The 22,117-nt window shown below is 40.6% G+C and overlaps 1 protein-coding gene and 1 long non-coding RNA gene across 4 annotated transcripts in view; both read left to right on the top strand.

Annotated features, from left to right (window-relative positions):
* The window catches only part of TRPC3 (transient receptor potential cation channel subfamily C member 3), a 142,806-nt gene that overhangs the window by 19,482 nt on the left and 101,207 nt on the right, over positions 1-22,117 (top strand). The gene's annotated exons all lie outside the window — the stretch shown is intronic.
* LOC139078887 (uncharacterized) lies at positions 2,203-4,911 on the top strand. The gene is made up of 2 exons (XR_011532062.1): positions 2,203-2,337; positions 2,972-4,911. It is a non-coding gene; the product is annotated as an uncharacterized lncRNA (long non-coding RNA).

Below are 22,117 nucleotides of genomic sequence, written 5' to 3' on the forward strand. Positions count from 1 at the left end.
GGGATTACTTGTCTCCACAGTCTATGTTTAGCAGAATGTGCTCCTTCGAAAGCTGGAATGTGTAGGTGTTATTTATAGAAAGCACTGGAGGCATGTCCAGGACCTTTCTGTGCTATGAGAAAAGCAAACTATGGTGAGCCATGGAGTGGAATTTATTTTCAATGTTGATAACCCGAAACCCTAGCGATGGGGAGGTGACTATGCGGCTCACTGGGGCTATTTCCCCATCAGTCATGTGTTCCATGAGGATTGGGGCAGCTAGGAGGATAGAGATAGAGGAGACAAGCACTGATAGTACGTAAGACATTTTTTTTTTAAGTTAAAATAAGTATCTTACTCTTCTGGTGTCCCTTCTGGTGACAAGGGAAGGGACATAATAAGGTTGTCATCAATCCTAATGCTGTTGGGTCAAGTGGGCATAAAACAACTATACAGAAGAAATAAGCCACGAAAAGAAATAAAGGCATGTAATTTAAGGCATTTGCTATCATTTTCCTTTTGGCATATTATCAAGAAAATCATTACCATTCTTATACTATAATGTGTTCATTTAGTTAACAAGCACTTATTAGGCATTTATGTGCCTAATTTTTATAGTGACAATGTCATTTCTGTCATGATTTTCCTATTTTCTGTTTCAGAAGAATGCCTCTTTCTTTCAAAAGAGTTTTAGGCCCCAGGCAGGTTTGCTTTGCTTTTGGTGGGGCCACTGCTGGCTTACATGGTGCCACGAAGAGAGCAGAGGCAGCCTCATGGGCACGTGTCTCAGGGTGACAAGTGAAGGCTGGGTTTCAGCTCCCACTTGTACCCCAAGCCATGTGTCATTGGGCAGTGCACAAACTGCACACCTGTACTTGGCAGCCCCGTTTCATGTAATAAGTAAATTTGTTTTGTTTTGTTTTGGTAAGGAACATTGTCTCTGAGTTAACATCTGTGCCGATCTTCCTCTACTTTGTATGTGGGACGCCACCAGGGCATGGCTTGATGAATGGTGTGTAGGTGCGCTCCTGGGATCTGAAGCAGAGCACACAAACAGAACCACTACGCAACCAGGCCGGCCCCATAAATAAGTTTTTGATAAGTTGTGTGTGAATTAAATACGGCTGGACTCACTGTGGTCTTTGGTTTCCCCGTTAGAAGAGATTTTGTAAATTGTCAGGGTTCTATCTTATACTCTGAAACTAAATATTTGCAGCAATTCCATGACGTATTTTTTGTAAGGTGAAGAATTATCTCCTATTTACCCATTATACAAATCAATAACTAATAGTAATATTATAGTAATTAATTACTATAGAAAAAATTAGTGACGAATTAAATTAAGCTCAGCTAACTTCCTCATGGCCAGGTTGGCCAAGAACCTCTATCGATGTGCCCCAGAGTTCTTCAGAATAAAAACTTTATTATTACCTATTCTGTAGAAATATGTGATACTGTAACATTTATTTGTCACTACCTAATGGTAAGGAAAGCTTCCTTGTAATATAAAAGTCTTGACAGTCAGGAAGGAATATAAGCAAACAGGGTGTTATTGGTGAATTATTCCGAAAATCTGTTTCTCTGCTCTGTCAATCCACACCACTACCCTCCCTTGTAGGGCTGCATAGTCTAAGTTTAGAGATGGAGAAGCATATGCCATATGCAGAGATAGAATACAGAAAGTATTTTCCCCTTTATCTCAGTATAAACATGGACTTAATGCGTTAGTGAGAATTTTTATAAATCCACTGTTTTGGTCAGAATTATTTTGAGTGGAAGTGACTAAACCCAACTAGCGTTGACAAAGGACAGGGGTGGAGCCGGGACTTGAGAACAACCTGATATCAGGTCTCAAAGGCTGCCATTCTTACTTTCTCTCCATCTCTCCTTGAGGTTTCTATCTCTCAATCTCTGCGTTTCCGTCTACAGGTCAGCTTTATATTGTCAGACGTATCACTTCACGGATATATAACCACGAGCTGCTCTTAGCCAGGCGTCCCCTAGCATCACCACCAGAGGGAGACTGAGACTAGACTCTGGTCCCAGCTGAAACGTCGATGGCAAACTCTGATTGGTCTGATTGGCCTAGCTTGTGTTCACCCCGGGTCTGAACCTGTTCCAATCAGCTCTAAGCAGGGCCACCCGAGCCAATCAGAGGAGGCCCTGTAAGTGAAGGGAAGCTCCTATTTGCAGGCGGTTAGAGGAGGGGAAGAAGCATTTCCCGGAAGAAAGCCGTAGGGTTGTGGGCAAGCGATGGCCGCTGTGTCTGTTGTTACCCCAGCACGTGAGAGTGGGGCTAACAGGCTCCTTCATACGTGTTTATTCAACACGTATTTATTGAACTCGTTCTTACGCCAGGTAGGAAGCTTGGGATGGAAGACATAGTTATGTGTGTATTCTAGAGCCCAGTCCTAGTTAACGTCATTTAGGGACGGGATGCTCAATGATTAAGAACTTGGGTTCTGAGTTGACAGATAGGAGCTCAAATCTCAGCTTCACCATTTACTTGGTATGTGGTCCTGGGCAAGTTACTAACCTTTCTCAGCCTCAATTCTCCTTACACTCAAAGCACGTTCCCAAAGAGGCTGGCATATAGTAAGCACTCAATAAATGACAGCTATTTTTATCAAGAAGGTCTTATTGTCCCCATTGTGTTAATAAAATGGTGGACTGTCTTCTTGAAGTCCCACAGGATGTGGATAAAAATCCATATTGTTTTACTTGAGTCGGGGTGGGAGCCTTAGGCACCCTCCCCAGCGCAGTCCCTGTTCTGGCACAGAATACACAGGGGACCCTGTACAAACTAGACCTTACCTCAGAGTAATTTTCTCATCATGCTGGCACCTTGCCCTAAATTCCCTGTGTGTCTGGCTTTTGTGCCTCTTTCCTGTGCTTTCTCTAACACTTGCCGGCCTCTGAGTCTGGCTTTGACCTCTGTGTTCCTGATAGCCTTGTTTGTTTCTGACCTTCTTTATCTTCACCCTCCTGGCAGGTGTTCCTGACTCTCCAGACATTGAGGCCTACATGCTTTCCCGCTGTTGCTGGGGTAACATACTGTATAGAGAATCCGGGCCACATTGGGATATGAGCACGGCACACAGAAAACAGGGAGGGGTGAGTGTATGCATTGCAGGAGAGGGGGAGAGAGTGTAAGTGGGCCACCAAAGCCCTTGTAAGAGGAGAAAGATACATTCCACAGGACAGTGAGTAGCTAAATTTTAGTGGCGGGTTCCCTAAGGCAGTCTATGGTCTGGTTCAGAAGAGACCAGGAGGACTAAGGCATGCAAAATGAAGAGGCACAGCGCAAGAAAACGCGCAGCTGGAAGGATTATCAGGGACTTACTAAATTGCTGGGAGGCTGGACAATCCGGCTTGGAAATGGACAGGCACCAAGACAGCTCTGGAAGACCAAGAGGGAGGAACCCTAGTAAGGTCTCCTGACAGGTCAGGGTACCACTGATAAAATGCATAAAGCCCCTATGTACCTCCGTGTCCCTCGCTCCAGATTCAAAGACCTAGGAGAGAGCATCTGAGTGAAGGAGCAGACCCCCTTGCTGTCCTGGGACTTTGAGAGGAAGGACCAGGGCACTTCTGCTCCTGCAGAAGAAGTCCCTGGATCCACCAGCATCACCTTCAGTGGGAGAGAGGTAATGCAGGGTGCTGCTAGGAAAGGGAGGAGAGCCCAGGCAAACATCCTCTACACATCCTGCAGCATGACATTTTGGTCATTTCATTACAGAAAAATGAGTTGCATTGATTGGAGGAAGATAAATGTCTCCCCGATTCCAACATTCAGGGATTTTAGATTTTTTCCCCCCTGGAATCCATTTTCTTTCTTTCTTTTTGGTGATAAAGATTTGCTCTAAACTAACATCTGTTACCAATCTTCCTCTTTTTTTGCTTGAGGAAGTTTGTCCCTGAGCTAACGTCTGTGCCAGTCTTCCTCTATTTTGTATGTGGGTCACTGCCACAGCATGGCTTGATGAGTGGTGTAGGTCCCTGCCTGGGATCCACACCTGTGAACCCAGGCTGCCAAAGCAGAGTGTGCCAGACTTAACCACTGTGCCACAGGGCTGGTTCCTAGCATCTATTTTTTTTGTTGTAAATTTTATGCAGAAATCCAAATGTAAAACAGATAATAAGGAAAACTACTGGGGTGGGCAGGGGAAAGAAAAGCCCCCACACTCAGCCTCACTTTTGGCAGCCCTGAGGTACCACCGTAGAAAAGCTGCGGCTTTGAGAAACAGTTTGACAATCTCTGCTGAAAGTTCTTAATGGGAGCTTTTTTTAAAAAAAAAAAAAACTTCAACCACGTATTAAAATGCAATTCTCACATTAGAGTTTTTAGAGGAAGAAAATGTATGAACCAGTCTATTTCTATCCTAGTTCTTGTCTTTCCTTTCTGTTAACCAGAGGTTAAATTATGGCTGCCAAGAAATTAAAATGCAAGAATGATAAACTGCCCATAAAAATGTTTCTTCACTTTTTAGATTTTTGCCACATGTTGCTGTGTGATTTCAAGTTATTCCTTGAAAGGCTAGAAAATTTACTTTTCATCATTAATACGTTGCAGTTGGGACTTGAAAAGGATGAGCCTGAATGCTGTGTGATTGTTAGAATCACTGGTACAACCAGCAGAGACTGATCTCGAGACAAACAGCTTCAGTGGAGAAGAAACTAAAGACTGGAGGGCACGAACTCCACAATTGTAGAGGTGTTCTCTCCAGCTCAAAACAACGGTGCATTGACTGGACAGAAACGCCAATTGCTAGCACTAAGCCCTGCCAAGTGAACAGGGGAATTCAAAGAGGCCTGCACTATGGAAACTGGCACATTTCAACAGTGTTAAAATTTACAGTCAACTTTTTTTTTCCAGTTTAAAATGGTTTCCAGCATCTTCAAACAGCAACTGGTATAAAATTTTGAATATGTGCTTGTTTCAAGTTCTTGATCTTTACATTTAAAACAGTTATTCCCAAACCCCTTTGCTTAATTGCAAAACAAATCATGGCTACAAGTAGAAAAGAAAAAAATAGATGGATATAGCCGTTTAACATTTAGGATCAGAAAGATTCAGGAATGTAAGGAAGTATTTATTATTATTGTTGTTCTTGTTCTTATTATTGAAAAGTAGACTCATAAAATCCAGCATGGATTGCACTAAACCTGCTGACTTTCATTTCAAATGAGAAGCTAAATTTGGGTGAGAGAAAATCAGTAGCGTGGGGAATTTCAAAGCCATCTCACATTCTAATTCTTCCTTCCACAATTTGGGATATTGCTCAATATGCATTTAGGGGAGAGACAGAGGAAATGCTAACACTACACTAATTAGCCCTTGAGGAAAAGAGCAAATTAAATGTATTTCTGAACAGCTCATTTATATATAGGAATTAATTTTATCCTGAGAGAATTCATTGTTGTACCTATGAGCCAGTATTACTAGGGTTGAATTCTTATATTTGGCTCATGCTAGAATCATACAATGATATTTATAGGACATTTATAATCCTTGTATGACTTCTGACTTCTCATTCCTGGTGTACCACCTACACGGATTGGTGATAACTGCTTTGGGGGCCAAGTAATTATAATAATAATAGTAGTAGTCTTTTCCAGTTGGGAATTTATCATCTAGTTGGGCAAGTGAACACAGACACATGAAAAGCCAAATAACAAAACAAAGAAGTACATATTTAAGGTCTAAACAGGACAACAGTACCTAGGAGTTCGGAGGAGAGATAGGTCATCATGAGCTATAGTGGTCATTGAAAAGCTTTTGGATTGGGTAGGACTTTAGCTGGGTTTTTACACGTTGGTAGAGCTTTGATTAGAAAAATTAGATGGAAGAGAGTATTCATTTTAGTCAAGAGAACTCCCATGCACAATATTCAGAGATATATTAGGGTAAGTAACACTAGCTGCTAGAATAAACAACCTCCAAATGTCAGGGGCTGAACACAATAAACCTTAATTATTCATTTCCATCCCAGCCTAATGTGGTGGGGCAGAATAAGGGATTCCTCTCCAACCAACCACTCGGAGCCACTCATTCCGTGTTTTGCTGTGGTCATCTTCCACATGTGGTTCCCAAGTTCACCACAGAAGGAGATGGTGAATGGAGGATCGTGCATGGGAGATTTTTATGGGCCAAGCCGCCCGGTGGCGTAAATCACTTCTGCTCACACTCCACTGTCTGGAACACAGTCAGGCTCCAAACTGACTGCAAGGAAACTGGGAAGTGGAGTTCATCTGTGTACTCAAGAGCAAACTTAGGTTATTGAACCAGGCCTTGTTTTTGCTCCAGGAGGTCACATGAAGGACAGTAAGAAGAGCATATCACAGAGGCAAACTTTAATGACTACTGATGGTCAGCTCCCTAGTGCCATTTTCCTCTTCCTAATATTACCCCTATTTTTGTACCCCATGTACCCTTCTCCTCAAGGGATATTGACACTAACTTTAAGTACAGCTGGAAGAAGAGAAGAAAAGTTCAGACCTAGATATCAGAGGTAGTAAACAGGAAGCCATTGTTGATTTCTTTGTAGATAACTGACATGGTAAGAATGATGCTAGCCTACAATGGTGTGAAGACCTTGGAAAGACGGGAAAGATCTGAAAAATAATAATATCCATATTTTTCTTATTTATAATTTTTTTCTCCACAATCTCCTCCTATTACTAGACCATGTGATTCTGGATTATTGCCCTAGGGAAGAGGAAGGCAAATACCATCTAGGGAAGGTAAAAGATGCCAGGAAGATATCAAAGGATCTGAACTTAAATGGCCTCTGGGGAGAAGTACAGGAGAAGGGGAAGGGAGGATTCCAGAACTGGCCAAGCTTAAATGCTAAAGAACTGACACTATAATAATCTGAAGGGACTCTTTCAACCAAAAGATACTGAGTTGCCTTGAACTGAATAATTGCTTCCCCCCACCCATTACAAAATAGAAGTGGAAACTTCATTATTGCAAATACAAACGAGTATATTTCTATCCGTTATATTTAGGAATGAAAAAGTGTATCTGTTACAGACTGGTTAGGAGGCTGGCTTAGCCTGGGTGTGCACAGAAAGCAGAGCCCTGACACAAGGCTTGCACACGGGTAGTTCATTTTGAGAAGTGATCTCACTGAACAAGAGCTGGGACCCGGGGAGAGTGAAACAGAGAGGGAGGAAAGCCAGTACAATGGCGTGTTGTCTGGCTGGTCACCACCGTGGGCAAATGGAGTTTGCTGTCGATGGCACCACCTATGGAGCCATGCGGAACAAGCCTCAGATCCATCCGCCCAAGGGATGTGAGAGGAGGCATTTTGTTACCCTGTTCCCACTCATACACACTTTCAGGCTGCAGTAAGAGGTCCAGCAGGTCCCACAGGCATCCCACACTGAGGCATCAGAGAAGCCGCAGAGCTTAGATAAAAGATGCTCAGAGCACCTTGTGTGAGGGGCTGCAAGGTGACCCTGTGTGGAGCTGGGTGGTCCAGCAAAGGCTGGAGCAAAAGGTGGGCTGAGATGATGGGAGGTGTCTGAGGCAGTTGCAATGTTCCGGTCACAGGATGATGAAGGCACAGGTCAGTACTGAAAAGTCGATGAAAGGAAAGGACAGCGTGCTGCCTGCCCTTCCATCTGCAGGTCTCCTCCGTCCTTTGAGAAAGAGCAGTCATCCCAGCCTTCACAAGACAGCAAGATTTTACTCATGGGCTTTAATAGATACAAGCTACTTAAGGAAGCCTGTAAAAAAAAAAAAAAACTGGAGAAAGTGGGAAAGGCTACCAATTTCCCTTAAAAAAAATCCCACTGATAAAGCAAGCCAGACCAATTTGGGTGTCATGCCCCCTCAGGGTTATCACTTAGTCTGGTGTAAATTGTGGTTTCCCAGAGGGTGAGTCACTGATTAATGTATTTTACTTACTTTTTCTGTAGAATTCTGTGATATCTGCCATTACACAGAAAAAGCAGCTAAAATTGTGAAGTCCCACACTCACCTCCTGTGCCCTGCCCACTATAAATGAACTATTTGTGGCTTATATCCACAGTCAGACAAATGTTTTTACCAGATAATGGTCTCTGGGCACTGATTTCTTCCTTTCGAGAGTTTCTCCTACTGAAACATCCCATTTTCCATATTCCTTCACCCCTGCTGGTTTCCACAGTTCAGCATTTTTGACATCGTCATTATGCTAATAGCAGCCAGTAATGTCATAATTAGTAGAGTCCAAACTTTACTGCAGGTTCCAAAAGAAGGAGATTTGACGTTAAAATGTGGATAAAGAAGTGTCTTGGCGGAATTTTTCGGTTAATCACTGCAGTCTCTTACATTTTTCTAAGCATAAGAATCCATTTAGCTAGTGACACCTCTTTTAAATGATTGCAACCTCAGTTATTCTGATTGAAAAAATTTCCATGCTGAGTACATAAGACAGAAAATTACAAGCAAGCTGTGCTTCTATAAAATATTGCTAATGCAGTCATTTTTTTTAACTGCGCTAATATGGAGAACTTTTAAGTCAGTGTTGATACTGTGATTCTTTCAATGTCTGTTAAGGAGTTGTTATGCGCTAAGTGCTAGAGATTCAAATTTAAGGAAGTCCCTCCCCTCAGGGATTTCAGTCTAGCGGGGAAGACAGAAAAATAAATAATGATACTCCCTGTGGAAAATGCTGTACAAGGAGCATGCGTGTGTTAACGGGTCACAGAGAACCCGTAACCACCTCTGGGTTGTGGGGTGTGGTGACAGGGATGGGAGCAGATCAGGAAGAAGGCTGTGAAGGAGAGGCTGCTCTTGCTCTGAGTCTTGAAGCCTGGGTGAAAAATCATCAGAAGAACAGGAAGGGGAGGGCAAGTGCAAAGGTGTGGCTTTGATCGTGGCTTCTTTGAAGAGCTGCAAGACGTAATCAAGCTGGACTGTCGGTGCCGTGGAGAAGCGCTAAGAGGTGATAGCTGACTGGGAAGGTTTGGCTGAGCTTAAAAGTTACACTTTATCCAGGCATTGGGAAGGCAGTCTGGGGATTTAAGCTAGAGAGCGACATGATCACACTGGCATTTTAGAAAGAAAACCTTGGTGGCGGCGTGGGAAATAGACTGATGGGCTGGTGCAATGCCCTGTCAAGCAGCAACAAGCGCATGAAGGAAGGCAGCGGTGATGGAGAGAGTGTACTAAGAAATATCCAAGGTGTAAAACTGACTAGTTCCATAACCAACAGGGGAGACGGTGGTGTGAGGGAGAGGATAGTCTTTGGCTTGAGTGTGTTCGCTTTTTTTCTTTCCTTGATGGCACCAATACTCCTTGCTACAGTTGCTGCCTCTGGTCTCCTGCCAATCATTCTCCCCAGGGTAAAAGCGTGCCTTGTTTGAATCTACTAGTTATAGTCTTATCTTCTGGCATTTGACCTTTCATGTAGAAGATGGGCTGTTTTTACATATCTGGAGGACAGTAACATTTGCACTAGAATTCTAGAAGAATAGCTAGAATTGATAGAACTCTTTGAAGTTTACAAAGCAATTTTCCATTTGTCATCTCACTAAAGACTCAGGGCAATGCTCTGGTGGGTAAAGCCAGTGCTCTCACCGTTCCTGTCTTCCCATGGACAGTTGTGACTGAGGGAGGGTAAGGGACTTGCCCAAATCCACACAGCTTCCAAGGAGCTGCCCCAGGAATCCCACAATATCTTTCTTACCCCAAAACCTCACAGTACCCGCATTAGCTGAGCCTTTTGGTTTTCAGTTTGGAATGTCATACACTGCCTTTTATTTCTATTTTAATACTTATCATATCTATCCAACTTGATTATAATTCTCATAAGGCTAGGAATTAGGTATTATACCTTTTTTTCCTTCCATACTTACTAGCTAGATAATCCATAACAGTTTGTGATTGATAATACTGATTTCTTTTAAGATGGAAAAGATCTAGGAATTTGAGACAGCATTTAAAGTCAGCACTTAATGATCTATTCTAAAGGAAAGGAGTGTGGATCAAAGAGTGTCAACCAGCCCTGTGGAGCCGATGGGGACCCTGGAAAGATGGCTAAGACCATGGGCTTTGGTGCCAACCAGATCTCTGTTCTCTGTTTGACTTCAGCATTTATGACCTTAGGCAAGTTATTTAACATTTCTATGCCTTGGTCTCTTCATCTCAAAGAGAGAAAGTAATAAAACCATATAGAATTTTTGTGAGGAACAAACAAGAGAGTATAAGTAAACTCCTACTCCAAGGCCTGGTACCTTGCAAATCTCTTAATATATGTATGTAATTATCAGTATGTTAGTCACGCAGATGTCAGCTCCAGACCCCATCCCACTGCCTCACTAGCATTTCCGTGCAACCGTGGACTCTGCTTGTGACTCTGAGTTCCTGCTCTGCAGAGGAGGTCTCCCTCTCACTGATGTCTTGTCTCCATTTCTCCGATTCACACTTCCTTAGATGAGGAACTCAGACTGTTTTTCCTTGAATTTCAACCACATCGTCCCCCTCAAAAAAATTGATGTATTTCTATGTAGAGCACAATTTTACTAATGATTCCAAGGAATGGCAAGGAGGTTACATCACAGATTTCTAGGGCAGACAACTTAAAATGTAACGCTAGTCTTTCTTTTCCTGAAGATCCTTGGCTGTTTCACCAGCTCCAGCTTCCCACTGAGTTGCCTGCCTCTGGCTCTGCCTCTCTCTTTTGCCATCATAAACAACTAAAACAACAACAATAACAGTGGTTCTCCCCATGTTGATGGGGTGGGAGAGAACTCTGCGGCTCCCTCTAACCTCTATCCCCAAACTCAGTATCAAGTCCCTCTTGAGTGGCTGAAGACTGAACAATGGGTCCCTGCGCCAGTTCTCACTCCCTCTCCCCTCCTCCATGGTCTGCGAGGAGGAACGAGCCGCATAGAGATTTATAGAGATTGATTTCTCCACTGAGATGAATTATGCTACCTCTTCTTGATGAAAAAGAACCAGCTACAGTCAGGTTTAGTTTCAGATACATTTTTTTCTCTTAGCAACGTATTATTATTGTATATTGTGGTGATGGATGCTGCCTGCTTAATAAGACATAAAAAGATGATATTGAATGAATTAGGCTTTTTTTAGCATCTCTTTGTTTGCTCAAGACCTTCACTCTTATCCCAGGACTTGCCATCCACAGTGACTGTAACATTGCACAACTCCTCAGGTGATAACTTAAAAAGGAGTTGGGTTTGCATGGATGCAAGAAAACTCCTTGCAAAGCAATGCCATAATTTTGACTCAGATAAACCACCTCTTAAGTAGCTAATTTTTCTTCAGCCTTTGGAATAACATGGTGTCTTACAATCACATAGTATCCATAAATTACTGCAATGTTTTCAAGTTACCTCCATTTGAAATAAAGGATGTCTTGTTATTCTGGGACAAGAAACTAATGTCTTTGTTTTTGTGCCAATGAAAATGAGGCAATCTTGAATTAATGCAGATCTGGAGATCTGATTCTTAAAAAGGTGAATCCCTGAACTCATGGTAAATAAAAAGTTCAGTTAGAAATTTGAAGTATGCCTTCCAGTTTATAGCAATTCCTTTTTGGAATTTTTCCAGTAACTCAGCACATTCAGTATCTTGTGACTGGAAGATTTTAATGCAAGCTTTTTAAGAGAAAAGGATGAAACAAGCTTTTGCTTTCTAGTACATGAAGCCAACTCCCTAACGAAATTGTCTTTTCTAACGTGCACTCAGAAACGTTGGTATGAACCCAATCAAGTGATGTGACTTTATACCAGGCTTTTTGATTGCCACTTTGATGGAGCATAATAGATAGTTTCACTCAAGAATCTTGCTTTATTATCTCTAATCTGCCATCATTTTGATTTGGTAATATACACAATGTCTCTTGTTTCAATTTCCTTCCTTTTTCAATTTACATTTGAGGATTAGACACGTGTGAATTCACAAATCCCCTTTAATTTCAAAATAGAATCAGCGTTTGGAATGATTACACAGAAGACTAAGATCTTAACCCAATTCTCTGGTATATTAAGAAAAAAAACTAACTTCAAAATAAATTAGTGTTGGATTCGGAATTCTTTATTTTGTCTTCTGAATAACATTTCTCTTTCCCTGCAATACTTGCTATTAATAAACTAAAATTCCAAGACTAATTCGTTGCACAATTGTAATGTAGGCATTTGTTTTTGCCTGCCTAGGATCCTTCCCCCATCTTCTTAGACAAAACCTACATTCTTCTTCATGCTGGGTCTAGGTGGCTGGGAGAGGCACTCCTCCTCTGGGCCCAGGCCAGGGCATGTGAGGAGACCTGACCAATCAGAGCAATGAATCTTGCAAGGATGTGCAGAGCCAAGAGATGGAGAAGAAAGAGCCTTAATTACTTGAGCCTGGTTCCAGCTGGGCCAGAATCTAGTCCACCTTGGAGTCCCTGATTATGTAAGCTTAATTCAGTTTGAGTTAGGTTTCCCATTACTTACAATAGACAGAGTCCTGACTATAACAAATAGCTTCAGAATATATTTATTTGGTGGCATCTCAAGAAAGATTTCCCTTTAGTATATCTCTATTTTTGCCACTAAGTTCGTTCTTGAAGCTAGATATAAGTCACTTACGGTGATAATTTCAAAAGTGACCCAAAAAAGCACATTCAAGGATTTATTGTTTCTGCTTCTGGATGGGTAGCTTTTACTCACATTACCCTCAGGAAATCTTATTTGTAAATCAAAGTTTCTATTACCAAAACTATTTCTGAAATCTGGGTTTGCATTTCATTTACTATGTTTTGTTACTCTGCTTCCTGTTTCTAAACTTTCTATGTATGTACTCTAACATCTCCCGAGAGAGGGAAACTGGACAGTAGGAGATGGGTCTCTTCAGTGGGGAAAAAATACCTTCAAGAAGATTTGTCCTCCTGTGCTGCACCACGAGTTATACTTCTATTTTTTCTCTTCTTGTTTTTATGTAAGAATTTACTTTTATGTAAGCATTTCTTTGATTACTAAGATATATAAATTGAGCTCTTTTGGCTATAAGAGGACAACTCCGACTCAATTGGCTTAATAAAAAAAATGTATTATTTCATATACCAAGAAGCCTAAGAAGAAGTGGCTTCATGGTCAGTTAATTCAACAACTAATTGATGGGTTCCTTCTCTTTTTCCACTTGGCCACTTCAGGAAAGCGTTCCTCATTTAGCAAGATGGCTGTAGTGAGGCCGGGCATTATTGCACAGATGAGAATGTCTAGGAAAAGAAGAGCTGTTTCTCCTCCTGTGTCTCTCTTCATAAAAGATGAAATCAGATCTCAGTAGCCAGAACTGTGTCATGTATTCGTGCTTAAACCAGTTGCTGACGAACGGAAGGGGGATATACTATTGGTTTAATCCCCCCTCCCGGAATTGGGGATGGGACCAGTATCCTCTAAAAGGATGGCCACGTGAAAGAGACGCAGTATCTGAGGACAGCAGTTGAAAAGGTAACCAAAGAGTTCTGCCCAGGGACACTTTCATGAGTGTAAATCCTTTACAGTTGCACAAAATCTAGCCATAGAAGGGCCTTCTTATTAGTTTAATGCTCTGCTGCCATGAAATTCTTAATAAATTTTGAACAATGGGCCTTGAAAATTATGTAGCCTCTCTCAGTTCTGACACATCAAATAACTATGCCAGGAACTTGATAGAGTGTCTTCGTTATGTTTTTCTTTTCCGTCTTTCCTTGGAGGAATATGAAATAAAGTTTTGCTGTGCAGAGGTGAAGGAAAATTAGGCAAAATAAGGTAGAAGACAGTAGCTACTGATGCAAGGAGGAAGCTGTCAGTACAGACGTGAGCAGTCAGAAAGAGAACAGAAGGGATGGGAGATGGAAAGTAAAAAGCAGGAAAAGACAAGGAGGAGGTCTGCCCTGGGGATGAGCCAAAGCACGTCAACACAGCTCATTCTCAGGGGGCTGATTACCAAAGGAGATTGCGTTCTATAGGGATTGGTCAAGGCAAATGTTGTGATTAACTTTATGGCTGTTTAGTGATCCTCATATTTGCTTACAGTTATTTTTGTTGGTTTATTTTAAATCTTCTTCTCTTTTAATTGCTTCTCATGCTATTCCTTTTTTCCTGTCTCTCCAGTTTTTCTGTTGGAGAGCTGCTTTCCTCACATCAGTTATAGTCTCTTTCTCCCTCTTGAGAATAGTTTCTACTGTGAAGTGGAAAGGAGTCTGCCTTACCCACATGTGCAAAGGCCTGGGGAGAACATAGGACTTGAGCTGAACCATGATAAAGCCCTCCAAAGTAAGGCAGGAATGCAGAACACTTAGAGACTGTTGGTGTTCATGTGGTTGACTCCCACACCCAACCCCTCTTTCAGGCATGAGCACATGGTGGAAGTCTGGTCTATTGGTAAAGCTCCGTTCCCTGGACTCAGTGGTTATTTCAGGAATGGACACCTTACTTGGCCATCTCATTAAATAAAATTTAGCTCCAGGATATCTGCCAGAGCAATTGGGAATGAGGTGCTCACTATTTGCTTGAGTTCATTAGTAGATAGGTTATAAGCCTGGAGCTGCTGGCTGCCACTTTTCTCCTGACTTGGTCAGAGCCTCAGAATGAAGTTAGCACAGAGGTAAGCAGAGCTGAGATGTGGAGAGAGACAGATTTCTAGTGACAGCATATAAGCATCTGGGTTCCGGTGAGTTTGAACTCTCACCCAGACTTGCAATGATAGGACCAATAAATTCTCTTTTTGGTTTAATTCAGTTTGGTTTAATCCAGTAACTTTTAATCGAAAGCAGTATGACTGATACATATCATTGCTACCACCAAACACCATAAATGTGTATTTTCAGCCACTTTTAAGGAAGATATGTGTTTTCAAGGAAATTTCATTTGCTATTTTCCAATTGTTTTATATGTACTTAGAAAAATAAGGGGCAGAGCCAGCCCTGATGGCCTAGTGGTTAAAGTTCAGCGCGTTCTGCTTTGGCAGCCCAGGTTTCATTCCCAGAGCAGAACCATACCACTCATCTGTCAGGAGCCACATTGTGGTGGTGGCTCACATAGAAGAACTAGAAGGATTTACAACCAGAATATACAACTATGTATTGGGGCTTTGGGAAGGAGGAAAAAAAGAGAGGAAGATTGGCAACAGATGTTAGCTCAGGGCAAATCTTACCCAGCAAAAAAAGAAAATAGAAAAAGAAGGGACAATAAGAGAGACCTGCCCTTGGGAACTTGTGAATGTGTCTTCTGATTGGTGAGGACTAATCTGACACAGTGGATTCAACCAATCAGAACTGAGCAGGACCTGGCCTGTCAGCTGCTGGGAGGAGAGGACCATTTACCTTCACAACTCATGGAGACAGGTCAGTAGAAATTGATGTGGCACCGGGTAAATAACAGATCAATTGAAAGGTGACCTAAGTCCAAAGTCCTTAGCTTATACACATGACAGAAATGTCTTCTAGCAGTGGAGAAGATGAAAAGGACAGAGATTTTAAATCAGATTATGAAGAAATATGTATCTGGATGGGGAGGCACCTTTAGAAAACATCAACATACTTTCTATAGGACTTTCACATAGCCCTAGCTTTCACCGCTCTAGAGTTCCATTAGCTGTCTTCTTATTAGTAGTTGTAGTAGTAAAAATAAGAATAAAAAGACAGACATAAAAAAATCTTGCTGTTAATCATCACTGAGACTAAAATTTGTTTTCTGGAAATTAGCCCCATTAGCTACAGACACTTTTTGAAGAACAAATATATTTATAAATTATATCTATTATATTAACATCACCAAAACCTCAAAATTTATGTATTTCAAAGGTGTAGTGAGTCCTAAATTTAAAGTGCAAATGTATTTGTGCATGCTTTATTTTACTAAAATTCAGTGTATAAATGTATAAAAACCCTCATTCTTTTTTCGTTCTTTCATAGACAAACTCCTAAAAAGTTACTCTACATTTCCAGTCACTGTTCTTCACTTTACTGCCCTGCTTCTGGCTGGCTCATACACGTGAACAGAACAAGAAGATATGGCAGCAGTGAAGTAAAGAGGATGCTGGACTTTCCCAGGAAAGCATTTTTCTCATGGGTGATATGGTGTCATCAAATGGCTTGCAGGAAGGGAGTAATGTGATAAGATTAAACATACACCACATGCACATACACACACAGACATACACACCCATTCTCAAGCTCACACCCTTGGTCTGCAGCCCCAACTTGAACCCCTTGGAACTTGCTTTTCCAGGTCTTGAAACTTGGCTTTACTTAAACAACTATAATCTGATTCCCTTTGCCCTACCACCTCCCCTATATTAACTTCTCCAGCACTCTGGCAAAGTCAACAACGGCCTTCTATTTGTCAAATCCAGTGAGAACCTTTCAGAACTTAATCATACTGGGTTTCCCTGGACCTTCTGATATTGTTGACCATCCTTTCTTCCTTCCCGAAACATTCCTCTCCTTTGGCACTTTTCCCCCTTAGGTCTCTAAGACACATCTTCTCTTGCTTACCTTTCTTTCCCTCCAGCATTCCTTCCTTCTCAGACTCCTCCTCTCTTCATTTCACTGATCTTCCAGAGTCATCGCATCCATTCCTAGGGCTTTGACCTCCAGCCTATACACCAGTGATATTCAAACCTTTATCTTTGCCCTGTTCTTTCTCCTGTGTTCCAGACCTAAGTATCCAATACTTATACTGAACAGCTCTACCTGGATATTCACAGGTACCTCCAAGATGTCAAAGACAGCACTCATCATGTTTTCTCCTTAATTCCATTCCACTTCCTTCACAGCCAAGCTACCCTTCATCCTGCATTCCTTAGTTTAGTAAATGGCACAGCAATTCATCAAGAGTGCAATGTGGAAACCCGTGAGTCTCACTAAAATCTATGTCCTATCAATTTGACCTCCTAAATAACTCTCCATCTCTTCCCCCATATCAGGCTCTCATTTCTCTTACCTTAACTACTGTAATTACTCTATAGTGGGATTCCTGTCTCTAGTCTCTTCTCCCTCCGATTCATCACCTGATGGCTTTCAGAGTTATCTTAAGAAAACAAAATCTTATCACATTACTCCCTTCATGCAAGCCATTTGATGATGCCCTATCACCCATGAGAAAAAAGACTTTTATAGGAAAGTCCAGCATCATCTTTACTTCACTTCTGCCACATCTTTTTGATAAGCTTCTCACTTAGACACAGCTAGTCTTACAGACTATGTTTTTCTTATTCTATTCTTTTACTCAAGACTTTAAGACTACATTACCCTAAAAGAAATTGAGATTTGTGTTTGATTTCTCAATATTGCCATTTCATTTCTTCTCTGTGGACTAACACATACTTCCCTTTGTACATCACCATATATCGTGGCATGAAGGATGCAAAGATAACCCTGTACTGTAACAGTGCTGGGCAGGCAATGTAGCGTGTAACTTATTATTTCACATAAGTAATAAAATATAATTCTCTTCCCAATTTGGCCCTTTCTACGTATGGAATGTCATCTCCTTCTACTCCTCCCCTGTACTCTATGCTTTCCAGAATAAATCACCTCAGATTTTTTTAATACCAAGACCCCTTAGTGTACTTGACTGTGATTTAATTTATAAAAATCTGATATGTGTATAACTTTTGGGGAGAAATATTTGCATAATGCTAATATACTATACAAATACATATTAAAACTTAGATTTCTCTTTGCAAAGGCTTATATGTTCTGTAAGCAGAAAGAATATAAAAGTTTTGTGTTAAGATTAACCCACTATACTAACTGAAAAAAAAATTAGAGATAATGAAGTGTTTGCCCATTGGATAGCAACTCAAAGAGAGCCTGAGGAGGTCACGCTGGAGTACAGAGTTCCCTGGGCTCTCTCTGCAGAAGAAATCACTGCCTGTGCTCCCCACAGACAGTGGAACAGAGACATCTGTGCCCATGTCAGAGAGTGAGGAGCATTTCTTAAGACAAGCCCAATATCATGTCTAATATGATCCACATCCTTCTGAGACTCTGAATCGAGAAAAGACAGACGATGAGGAAGTTTTCAACCACCAATTATAAACCAAATGGCATTTCCATCCACAAAGAGGCACTCACAATCAGACATGTTTACAGTTCATTCCCTTCCTTTCACTGGCACAGAATAGAGTGCATAATGCAGCGGTTTTATCAAAAGGTGGTAATGTGAGAAAGTACGTGCTGAAATCCCTTGACTCCTGTAAATGGAGTAACTCAATGGCCTCGTGAAAGAAAGAGTCTCTGGAATTGTGATAAATGGTGAAAGATTGAGATATTCGGCAAATGATTACGTATGTAAATTTTAAAACATACTTGAGCCAAGGTATCTTGTTTATTAAAATTTGAAGAGGGGCATCGTTTGTTCACACATAGAAATAATGTGCTGTATATGCAAGTGATTTTGGCAATGAAATTATAAAATCTGGTCTAATTATTCTTTCACTTTTCTTGGAGTAAGGTGGGTTTTTAATGTAACCTTTTTTAAAAGACTGTGCTATTGAATAGACATTAGATTATTTTTTCATAGAAAGTGGCCTATTTTTCATTTGTGATTTATTGGGATTGAGTCAAGGCTGATTTTTGACAGTAAAAAACTTGCATTTATTAACTCATTTAAAATGGTAGTGTTCAATTTACAGCAGTAAATATGAAAATACGGAGCTTATGTTCTAGTGGGAGAGAAAACACCACCAATAAAAAATAAATAAGGCAACTTTTGAGAGTAGTAAGTGCCCTAGAGGAAATAAATAAGATAGTATGAAAATAGATACTAATAATAGGTAACATTTGTTGGATACTTGCTATGTGCTGGCACATTACATTCTTTACAGGTAATCCTGTAATGTAGGGACTATTATGATCCCCATTTTACACATGAGGAAACTGAGGCACATGGAGGTTAAATAACTTGTCCAAAGTTACAGAGCTACAAATAACAGAGTGAGGATTTGAAGTGAAGCAGTTTCCTGTGTAACGGTGGGCTATGATATTTGAATCAATTGTCTTGCTGGAAACAACCAAAATACTTAAAAGAAACATCTTCTTAAAACCATCAAAGGAGAAGATAGATTTTTAAAAGGCCGAAAGTGAAGGGAAATGAGAATTCTGGAAGGTAATGGGCACAGAAGGGAAGTGGGCATAGAAATGCTTTTGCTCTGAAGGCATTTCCCACTCTGGGTAAATTAGAAGCTTTAATTTGATGGCCTGTTAGACAAGGAAGATGGCACAATGCAGAGAATGTAGTGGAAGACCCTCTTTCAATAAACTGGAAACCTTCTTCCAAAAGGCTGTACATTCAGGATAGGTGTGAACAACTGAGAAGAAAATAAAGCCTGCAATTTAATTGCTATCTCAAGACTTAAATTTGGTTCGAGGTGGAAGTGCCCCCAGAGGTTAGCAGAGGCAAACAAAAATTCTCTCTGAAGGTTGGTACTTTCATCTGTGGGCCTCAAATTGTTTCCACAAATGATTTTCAAATACAATGTCTTACACACGAAGCAAACCAAGAATATAAGGAAACTAGACCTGAGTAAGAACCAGCAGAAACAAACAGACCCCAAAAGACTTCAGAGGCAGACAATAAAAGAAATATGCTCATTTTTTTTTTGAAATATACAAAAGATAAGTTTGAAGACATCTGTAAGAAATAGAAACCTATAAGAAGTCACAAAGTGAAACTTCTGAAAACAAAAACAGATTTGAAAAAAACCCCAGATCTTCTAGAAATAAAAAATATGATAACCAAAACTGAAAAATCAATGAATGAGTTTGACATCAGATTCAGGTGAAAAGGTAAAGAGAGAATGGACTGGAATACAGCTTGGAAGAAATTATCCAGAGTATTGTCTGTTGTATGGAGAGACAAAGGGGTGGGAAAAAAAAAGAGGAAAATGAAGAGAATGTGAAAGCATAGAGTGAGAAGGCTATGTGCTACTTATGGGCATGTTACTAAGAAAATTGGGACAAAGATGATAAGGGAGGGCACCAAACCATATTATGTAAGAGATTTGGGAAGAACTGAGAATATTTAACATTTGTAGTTCAACTTTATTCCACCAACATTTGTTGAACATTTCCTCTATGCCAGGAATTGTTATAGTCAGTGGAGATACAAAAATATATAGGATTGGTTTCCAGTCTCAGAATGTTCATAGTTTCATTACAGTGTAAACGAGAATAGAAGATTAAAGATAAAGAGGATAACTGTATTAAAATAATTTAAGGTTTGTTATGTGGAAGAAGAAATGAGTATGACATCTAGGTAAGAATCAGAAACTGTGAATAAAATATTTAACTTATTAAAATGAATTATTTCCCCAAGATGGAATGGATTACCTTTTATATTAGTGAGTTTTCTATCATCTGAGCTATTTAAACATAAGGTGGACAGGCACTTTCAGGAGGTTCACATTAGGATATAAGGTTGAACTGTCTGATTTTTTTAAGGTTCTTCTCACCCTGAGAATCTATTATTCAATGTGTATTAGTTATCTTTTGCAGGCTAACAAATTACCACAAGCTTAGTGGCTTAAAACAATATACAGGGGGTGGCTCTATGGCCTAGTGGTTAAGTTTTGCATGCTCTGCCTTGGCCCAGGTTTGGTTCCCAGGCACAGACCTACACCACTCTTCGGCAGCCATGCTGTGGTGGTAGCCCACATACAAAACAGAGGACAATTGGCAGGGATGTTCACTCAGGGTGAATCTTCCTCAAGCAAAAAAAAAAAAAAAAAAAAAGAGGAAGATTGGCAACAGATTTTAGCTCAGGGAAAATCTTCCTCAGCAAAAAAAAAACAAACAAAAAACAAAAAAACCACAACTGATATACATATCTCACAGTTTCTGTAAGTCAGGAATCCAGGCACAGTTAAACTAGGTTCTTTGCTTCTTGGTGTCTCACAAGGCTGCAATTAAGGTTTGGCCAAGGCTGAGGTCTTATCTGAAGACTTGACCAGGGAAGGATCTGGTTTTTGGCAGCATTTCAGTTCTTCAAGGGCTATTGGACTGAGAGGCATTGGCCATAGGTCACCCTGGTTTCCTTATCATGTGGGCCTTTGCAACACGGCAACTTGCTTCATCAAAGTCTGTAAGGAAAAGAGTCTGTTAACAAGACAGGAGTCACTCTGTGTAACCTAATCATGGAAGTGACATCCCATCACCTTAGCCATATTCTATTCATTAGAAACAAGTCACAGGTGCTACTCACATTCAAGGTGAGGAGATTACACAAAGGCATAAATATCAGGAAGTGGGGATCACCAGAGGCCAAGTCAGAAACTACCTATGCCACACTATGAATAAATAAAACAGGTATGTTTGGAGTCTTGAGAAGGTAGGAAGAATTTGGGGAATCAGAGAGTGGGTCATCTAATAAAGAATAAAGGGACTGGGGGGGTAGAATTAAGAATCCAGCCAGATTTTAGCAATCTATGACATAATGCTCTTTAGAACAAAATCTGTTACAACGGAAATTTTGCTCTGAGTTACAACTCCAGTACCAAAATCTGACAAATGTAGCAAAAAAAAGGAAAACTACAGATGATTCAAAAACAGATAAAAATCTTAGTACTAGCAAAGAGATTAATCAGTGTAATAAAAGAAAAATAATCATAATCAAGTGAAGATCTTCCCAGGCATGCGAGGAAAGTTCAGTATTAGAAAATCTATTAAAATAATCCATCATATGGTTCAAGGAAGAAAACATCCAATCCACGATCATCCTCTACACATGCAAAAAAAAAAAAAAAGACACTTAATAAAATTCAATAATCACTCCTGAGTAAAAAGTCTTAGTAAAATGGGAATAAAAAAGATGCTTTTTAAATAAACGCTTTAAAGTGTTAGAAGAACAGTAGCTAGTATAGTAGATTGATCACTTGATGGTCCAAATTAACAGGCTCCCTGTATCCATGCCTTTTTAATGTGACTTTGCATCTCCTCCCATCAAGAGGTAGTCTGTTTCCCACATCTTGAATCTGAGCTGGCCTTGTGACTTACTTAGGCTAACAGAATGCCGCAGAAGCGAACATGTGCCAGTTTTAAGCATAGCCTTCAAGAACCCTTGCATGTTTCCACTTTCTCTCTTGGACCTCTGACTCCACTTTGAGCACAAATTCTGGCTTGCCTGCTCAAGGATGAGAAATCACATGGAGGAGAGC

Source organism: Equus przewalskii, chromosome 2, assembly GCF_037783145.1.
Source record: "Equus przewalskii isolate Varuska chromosome 2, EquPr2, whole genome shotgun sequence".
Classification (NCBI taxonomy): domain Eukaryota; kingdom Metazoa; phylum Chordata; class Mammalia; order Perissodactyla; family Equidae; genus Equus; species Equus przewalskii.